Source organism: Schistocerca piceifrons, chromosome 3 (assembly GCF_021461385.2).
Source record: "Schistocerca piceifrons isolate TAMUIC-IGC-003096 chromosome 3, iqSchPice1.1, whole genome shotgun sequence".
Lineage (NCBI taxonomy): Eukaryota > Metazoa > Arthropoda > Insecta > Orthoptera > Acrididae > Schistocerca > Schistocerca piceifrons.
This window is the reverse complement of record NC_060140.1, coordinates 432,899,692-432,908,806: the sequence shown is the minus strand read 5'-3', so window position 1 is coordinate 432,908,806 and position 9,115 is coordinate 432,899,692. Positions and strand designations below refer to the sequence as shown.

General features: G+C 42.6%; 1 non-coding gene across 1 annotated transcript; it reads left to right on the top strand.

Annotated features, from left to right (window-relative positions):
• Positions 1-7,913: 7,913 nt before the first annotated feature.
• Positions 7,914-7,987, top strand: Trnat-ugu. Its single transcript has one exon. It is a non-coding gene; the product is annotated as a tRNA-Thr (tRNA).
• Positions 7,988-9,115: the final 1,128 nt, after the last annotated feature.

Here is a 9,115-nt window from a genome sequence, read left to right as displayed (position 1 = left end):
TGTTCTACATCCTGGAGGTCCTCCTCACTACGGATCAATTGGTATGAAAGTAAATCTAATCTAATCTAATCTTTGGCTACAGCTGCAGCCCCTCCCGTGAGTGAGCCTACTGCTGATACAGCCGCAAGGGCTGGAACGAAGAACGGAATAATTCCATCTGATGTCTTGGGTAAAGGTAGAACGCGAGGTGGTTTAATTGCACCCATCTCCTTGTTGTTGTTGTGCTTCTTACTAATCATTGCATGCTCAGCTGCACACATCGAGGTGAGAATGCAGCTTTTCAGGCAGCCTGATTTCTTCTTCTTCCCCAAAGCGGACGCGCTGCTTTCATAATTCCTTTGAAATTCATCACTCCTAAGCCTAACTTAATTTTACCACGCATGGTTTTATCAACAACGAATGTAGCCACACGTTGACCTGTACCAATGTCTTTTCTTCGTCTCCTTTCCTGGACTCTATCAGCTAAAATTCTGTCTGCGACGTGACGTGCTGGGAGATCTTTATTTGCGGCGTAGGCTAGGTCCTGCTCCAGGCAGGGTTCTTCGAGTAGGTTAATACCTCTGTCACCACGTGCCAAGTTTTTCTGAAGCTTTGTTCCTGGTCCACAGAAGTTATATCCCGGAATGTGTAATTCAACTGGTAATTTGACGAGAATACCACCTCCACCTCTTATTATGGTGTATCTCCTATCATGCATTGTACGCTACTGAGGTGATTGAGGTCTACGCATCCTGTTATATACTAATTCGTCAGCATCAATCCAGCTGTTTTCTGATGAAGGAAATCCCAACCATTTAACTAGCGTTCTATTCCCATGACGTCTTATTACACGTTCGATGAGGAATGCATCTGGTACAGAACTATTCAGCAATTCTTTTGTGTAAAAGCATCCTGCAATTTCTTCACCCTTGCTATCCTTTACGATATGTGTACGGGGGTTCGTTCTTTGCGCTCTGGATACTGTGAATATTTCAACTGACCACCTTGGTAAGTACGATTTCTTAAATTCAGTCTTGTGCTATGAAATACGTACTAAGTCACCTACATTAAACCTTTGCTTGCGTGGATCTAGCATTATAATGCTGAAATATGCCGACTCCATGAGTGAATTGTCATGAGCATCAATCGGTCTCTTTTTTATTGTACTACGTTTGGTTCGATTATACCTTGCTGTGGTGGGATATCCGTCCACTTGTATGAACCATGAAGATTAAATCGCTTCTACATTTGAGCTTTCACTGTTATGTTCAGACGCTCCACAATACTCGCTTTCAGGTGGGTAAACGTTGAGTAGTGGTGTATTCCGTACCGCTCCATCACAGTCTCGAAATGTTCATTGTAAAACTCTCCACCATGATCGGTTTGAAGGTTGTCTGGACATCGATTCGTTCCTGTTTGCAGCCAACGCTCGGACACCACAGCAACATCTCTCCCTGTCTTTGTTTTCACAGGTAATGCCCATGCGAATTTAGAGTATGAACTAATGACCATGAAAATATACTTGAAACCTTTATTCTTACGGTTATACAGACCCATATCCACAGGTTCCACCCGCCATAAGTCATTCAGTCCTTTAATCATCACATGTCTGCGAGGGTATGTTCTGCGTGCTGGTTTGTGCAGCTCCTGAAGTGCCCACATAACATATTTTCTTTCTTTGTGTGTGAGGAATGTTTCCTGAAAGTTTAGCCGTACCTTTTTGTAACACCTAGTATATACTGAGGGTGGGGGGGGGGGGGGTTGGTGGGGGGGGGGGGAGGGGGGTTGACTGTTCAATCGTTTATGTTGAATGTCAAGACCTTCACCAATGCATTGGGGTTGCTCGTTCAGTAAAAGTTATATAATAAAGTTGTATCATGCTAGTGTATTTCGAGTTTTGTGGGCTTTTTAGTGTTCCGTCTGCATTTTTATATACTTCAGTCAACTGTAGTATTTCTCCATATGTCTTGCGATCACTGCGAGAGTATTTTAAGTTTTTTGAGGCTCTTAGGAAAATGAGTTTCATTAAGCAACGTGTCCTTTTAAACTCTTTATCCCCGATACATATTGTGCTATAGGTTAAACTTATAGATGGAGAACCGAGCATGTACAGTCTCTCCTTGCTGACACCAAATGTTCTATCTATCCTAGTCCTGCACTGATTAGTGAACTCAGAAATTGGATCGTTCTCAACATTGTCATCATTTCGTGATGCTAGCTTTATGATAGATTCGGTAACGGGCTTAAATGTCTCTCTTAGTGTTTGCTGCCGCTCCATATGCTCCATCCTCAGCAAATGTAATTTCTTTCGAACTGATTTACTCGCCTGAATGACTTTATGCTTAGCCGACGTCTTGATGCATACTAGTATGAACTCTGTATATCGCGATGCTTTATATATGTTTTGTTCTTCTTCTTCTTTCCCGGATCCTCCTCCTCCACAATAATAAAAACCTCAGCTTCTATTTTCCCCTCAGATGCACTAATTCTTTACACTAGCCGGTATTGGTCAAGCGCAAAAACTTTCTGATTGTCCTTCAATCCCTTTACAGCCTTTCCGAGTATGCTGAGTCTTCCCTCAAGAGTTTGACATTTCATATCAGTATACATGCGAGCATTTTGTCTATGTAAACCTAACCTCTCAGACTGAGCGCCGACATGCTTGCGAATTTGTCCATGATGTTGAGTATACTCTGCATTCACCTATTTTGTACGATTATATCTGGAGAAACGTCCACCCCTGGTAGCTGAGTCGTCAGCGCGACGGAATGTCATACCTAAAAAAAAATGGCTCTGAGCACTATGGGACTCAACATCTGAGGTCATCAGTCCCCTAGAACTTAGAACTACTTTAACCTAACTAACCTAAGGACATCACACACATCCATGCCCGAGGCATGATTTGAACCTGCGACCGTAGCAGTCACGCTGTTTCGGACTGAAGTACCTAGAATCGCACGGCCGCCGCGGCCGGCAATCAAACCTAAAGGCCCGGGTTCGATTCTCGGCTGGTTCGGAGACTTTCTCTGCTCTAGGACTTGGTGTTGTGTTGTCCTTGTCATCATCCTTTCATCCCCATCGACACGCAAGTCGCCGAAGTGGCGTCAACTCGAAAAACTTGCACCAGGCTAACGGGCTGCCCGACGGGCGGCCCTACCCACACGGCATTTCCATTTTTATGCAGTAACTCCTGGAAGTTCCGACTGTACCTAACATCATTCAGTTTTCGAGTTTTATCAATAACGAGAAACCTGTACTGTGAGTGATTCCAGCAATCTCCACATATCTTCACAAATTCATTGTACGACATGTCAGTGCCTACGCGAGCCTGGTAAATGTGTTTTAAATTGAGGTTGTGTTGTTTGAATGCTATAGTGATGTTGGCGTTATCCCTCACCAACTGTTTTGTGATCCTGGAATATGTTTGACTCAAATAAAATACGTCAACACCTATATGACGACCAAAGCAGAAATATCTACGGATCTGGTCCTGCTTTCGACAGCTACATCGTCAAATATGAAGACCGTGTTTGGCTTAACTTCTTCAGGTGGAGAGATGTCTTCACTTTCACTGACTGCCCCGTATGTTACACAATGTACGTCATCTAATATTCTCTGCACTAACTGATACTTGGGTTGAAATAGTGTTTCGGAGAATGTGTAGACATGCTCCAAGTGGACTCCATCAGTGCTGGGTAGGAGAGCCATGAGAACAGTTGTCTTGCCACAGGTGGAGGGACCTACAATTATAGCTCGTATGCTGTCGGGAAGGAGCACTCCATTCTTCTTAGTCTTCTTCTCTGGATCTTCATCGTCGCAGTACCAGTCACCTACAACAAAGTCCTTGTGGCAAGGGTGCTGCCATGATACCTACTGTGTTAGGCGCAGGCTTTTATATAAAAAAGATAATATGAGCATAAACGTGCGTAATCACATGTGACATTATATGCAGTGTCATTTTGTCCAGAGAAATAACACAAACACAAATTTGAGATAATAAATATTGACAATTATACATAGAATTATCACCATAAAAAAAAACACTCGCTTCTTTGTTAATCGGTGCAACAGCAGTGTAGTATTTGGAAAATAGCTGCTTTTATTTCCCTCAAACCCTGCACGTATATCCCCCAATGTTATCAGTGCATTGCAATAGTCTGGTATTCCATCAATAAATTTAATTTCAACATTTTCCACACCTATTCGACGAATAGCGCAAGACTATAGCACTGCACTCATACAGGTATTAAAATAGTGGTCTATATCTTCTTTGTGAATGCTGCATGTGTGAAGCCAGTTTATGACATCAATGTATACAGCTTGAACATAAGGGAGCCATCTATTTAGTCTTTCCATCTTAGCAGTTATCGCTGAGTGCAGATTGAACAAGTTATCAACTGTTGAGTGTTGCATGTAAATACTCTGCCCATCGGTACTTTTAACGCTTAGTTTAAGCATCATCATACATTGATAATATACTCACAGTTAGGCCTCCACAGTAGATGTCCTGGTAGGATTGGGATGGAACATATTCTGTAGTCATGTGCCTCTTGATGATACGTGACAGAGTTCATCCCAGTCATAGTCTGAAAAACGCAATTTAATATTTTTTGGCACATTTTCGAGCATTACGGCAACTGACACGTCACTGTCTTATGAAACTTCAATTCCTAGATGAAGACATTTTGAACAGCTAGTTGTTAGGGTATAGGATGAGACGAATAGTAAAGGTGATGGCGCACAGGGGAGTGAGTGCTTCTCATCCACAACATACACACCAGTGCAGTAAGCCATCTGTTCTTGCACTGATGCTGGAATGTCTCTTGCACTTGGCTCAATGGAGGGTGCGTACGATGGAGCCCAGTACGATGTTGCACACTCTACAGTAGGAGCAGCACAGACAATTGAGTCTCATTATCCTGATCCAGCATTCTGAGAAGCTGCGTTAGAGGATCCTTCATGGCTGAGACCTCAACCACTGATGTCCCAGGTGGAACTCCCAACAGGCTGGAGCTTGCCGACACCACATGTGCTGGACCCGATGGGAAGGAACTTTCCGGTCCTGGCAGGTTGGATCTTGCTGCCACTTGTGCTGATCCCAGCAAGTTGGGGAGGGACTCTATGGATACATCCGGTGGAGAGAGAAGAATAATCATCAGCATCACATGTTGCTGCTACAGAAATAATAATAATAATAATAGAGCAAAGTAGATACTTACTTCAAACATGCACATAACAGTTCTGTATTCTAAACAGGGTTTCACATACTGAATAACACTCACACGAAAGTAAGAACTTACGTGGGACCTCGTTCAGGGAGGGCGCTTCCCTCACCGCTGCTGTGCACTGAAGATCTTTTCATTATACAGCTGAAGAAGACAACGAAACGAGACAGACGGACCGTCTAACTGTATCGGAATGAGGGAGAACATGGGTATGCTGGGGTTTAAATGGGATGCCGAGTCTCCTCCCAGGTCACCAAGACACTAGCCAATGGATGTTGAGTTTCTTGGGTGGGATGGGTTGAGTCCACTAGCATCCCTGGCGACTGGAACCTGAACTAGCCAGATGCGACCAAAACATAGAAGAGACCTTAGTCTCTGATAATTTATCTATTTACAGCGATATAATTCATACTATGCGTAACGACAGTATTTTGAATACACGCTGGATGATATTGAATTCGGCCTCTGCATCTGGAGTCATTATGTGTATTTCATTAATTGCTGTTGTTGTTGTGGTCTTCAGTCGTGAGGCTGGTTTGATGCAGCTCTCCATGCTACTCTATCCTGTGCAAGCTTCTTCATGTCCCAGTACTTACTGCAACCTACATCCTTCTGAATATGCTTAGTGTATTCATCTCTTGGTCTCCCTCTAGGATTTTTACCCTCCGCACTGCCCTCCAATGCTAAATTTGTGACCCCCTCATGCCTCAGAATATGTCCTACCAACCGATCCTTTCTTCTAGTCAAGTTCTGCCACAAACTCCTCTTCTCCCCAATTCTATTCAATACCTCCTCATTAGTTATGTGATCTACCCATCTAATCTTCAGCATTCTTCTGTAGTATCACATTTCGAAAGCTTCTATTCTCTTCTTGTCTAAACTATTTATCGTCCATGTTTCACTTCCATACATGGCTACACTCCAAATACTTTTAGAAATGACTTCCTGACACTTAAATCTATACTCGATGTTAACAAATTTCTCTTCTTCAGAAACGCTTTCCTTGCCATTGCCAGTCTACATTTTATATCCTCTCTACTTCGACCATCATCAGTTATTTTGCTCCCCAAATAGCAAAACTCCTTTACTACTTTAAGTGTCTCATTTCCTAATCTAATTCCCTCAGCATCACCAGACTTAATTCGACTACATTCCATTATCCTCGTTTTGCTTTTGTTGATGTTCATCTTATACCCTCCTTTCAAGACACTGTCCATTCCGTTCAACTGCTCTTCTAAGTCCTTTGCTGTCTCTGACAGAATTACAATGTCATCGGCGAACCTCAAGCTTTTTATTTCTTCTCCATGGACTTTAATACCTACTCCGAATTTTTCTTTTGTTTCCTTTACTGCTTGCTCAATATACAGATTGAATAACATCGGTGACGGGTTACAACCCTGTCTCACTCCCTTCCCAACCGCTGCTTCCCTTTCATGCCCCTCGACTCTTATAACTGCCATCTGGTTTCTGTACAAATTGTAAATAGCCTTTCGCTCCCTGTATTTTACCCATGCCACCTTTAGAATTTGAAAGAGAGTATTCCAGTCAACATTGTCAAAAGCTTTCTCTAAGTCTACAAATGCTAGAAATGTACGTTTGCCTGTCCTTAATCTAGCTTCTAAGATAAATCGTCGGGTCAGTGCTGCCTCACGTGTTCCAACATTTCTGCTGAATCCAAACTGATCTTCGCCGAGGTCGGCGTCTACCAGTTTTTCCATTCGTCTGTAAAGAATTCGTGCTAGTATTTTGCAGCCGTGGCTTATTAAACTAATAGTTCGGTAATCTTCACATCTAAAACCACACTGTATTACCAGCTCAGTGCATTCAGCAGATATTTCCATCAGAAGTTTCAGCTGCGGAGAACGGAAATAGATCTCCAATTATTTGAACACTTTTGAAATATTCTGGCAAATAGTTCGATTCGCAGCTCCATGAAGGAAGTGAGTATGTTTTACAACTTACTGGATGCGAGAATGTTTTCAACACTTATCGTGTGGTTGATGAGATGCTGCAACTCCCTCAAGGTCTGAAAGCTTCGTGATTTTCCACGGTGAATGTTATATACGAGAAATTCTGGTATTAACACAAAGCTTTGACTGTTTTACCTAGTGTTTCCTACATTTAGCTTAGCTTCGTAAACACTGAAGCAAATGATTTACAAAGTCTTCAGATGATAAAACAGAGAATTTTACTATTTAGTAAAGGTATACAGTGGAAAAAATAAAATTTCAAGTAACGTTATCGGTGGAATCGAAGGCTTATATGGCGACTGAAAGTTTAGTACATTATTCTACCATGATGCTGGAAAATTGTTACGTCGAATTTCTCGAAACGAATAGTTATAACTACACGTGCACACGTTTGTACTAAATTATTATGTTTCTAACTCTTCAGATCTGGAGTTAAATATCTAATGAGTTTAATAGATGTATTCTAAGATGGTATCACTTCTTTCGGACATGTCCGAGAGAACAGATACCATCTTAGTATATATATATAGTTAAGGCTCACCGGCCACTTGACCATCTTCTTCTTCTGTGCGAATGCACAAACAGTGCCCGAACTCTTACGGGAATCGGCGCCGCGCCGCGAGTAATGAGTATAATGGGCGGGGGCACTGCGAATGTAGTGCGGGACAATATGTTGAGAATGTGAGTTTCGCGGGAGGCGTGCCAGAGATAAATCCCTGCAGTCGCACTACCCTCTGTGTCCTCGGTGGCTCAGGTGGATAGAGCGTCTGCCTTGTAAGCAGGTGATCCTGGGTTCGAGTCCCAGTCGGGGCACACATTTTCATCTGTTCCCATTGACGTATGTCAACGCGCGTAAGCAGCTAAGTGTGTTCATTTCATTGTAAGTTTAATACATGTCTGCCAATGTATTGTTAGGTCTGTAAATGTTTCTCAAAGGTGAATATCATCTTACTTGAGTGGCAGAATGATACTTGCAACAGAATAATAAAGCAGAGAACGCTAGAGGGAAAGATATAGCCCACTGTAAATTATTATTCCCTCGTTATGCTGCACATCTAGCAGGATGCTGGGAAAAATTTTCTGGAAATGCATAGTTATAACTTTTGTACTGAAGTGTTATATGTTTCGAACTCTTTCTTTAGAGTTGAAGTTAAATATCTAATATGTTTAACAGATGCCTTTCGTAGTCTTTCAATGCTTGAACTCTTTGTTCAACACTGTTATGAACACCTGCATGTATTTTCTAATATCGCATCGCCTTTTGTTTACGTCTGTTCTATTTTGGGAAAGGCCCTTATGTGAATAGCTTTGTTCATTGCTGTTAAGAACACCTGCACGTGTTCCCTAGCACTGCATTGCCTTTGTTTACATCATTCCTGTTTTGGGAAAAGTCTGCATGTGAATAGCTTTGTTCGAAGCTGCTATGAACTGAACACCTGTGTGTGGCGGCACTTTCAACGCACAGTATGAAAATGAAAAGCTTCTCCAGTAATGCGAATACTCTGGGCAGTGTCTTCCCTTAGTCTACGCCATTTCTATTTTGGGAAAGATAAACATCTCAATCCTTTTAAGGAGCTCGCGATGCCTTTTTTGTCATTGTTACCTGTTATGAAAGCATTCTCAGACTCCTGCAGGTGGCCGCGTCCAGCTCGGGTGTGGTGTTTGTTTGCGTTGGTGAATACTTCCAGCATTGTCGCGCCACTGTTTATACAGTTGAGAGTTAACCTATTTTCAGAAAGACCAGCATGTGAAGAAAACTCTTAAGAACCGTATGTTTCCTTATTATTATCTGCTATGTAAGAGTGAAGGGATTCCAGCAGGTGTCTGTGTCGTGTCGTCGGCTGGGCCGGGAGCGAGTGAATCTTTTGTTCTTATGGGCAGCAGGTAGCAGTGCGGCAACGGCGGTCGAACGACAACTCGTTGACTGGGAGGGGAGGGGGG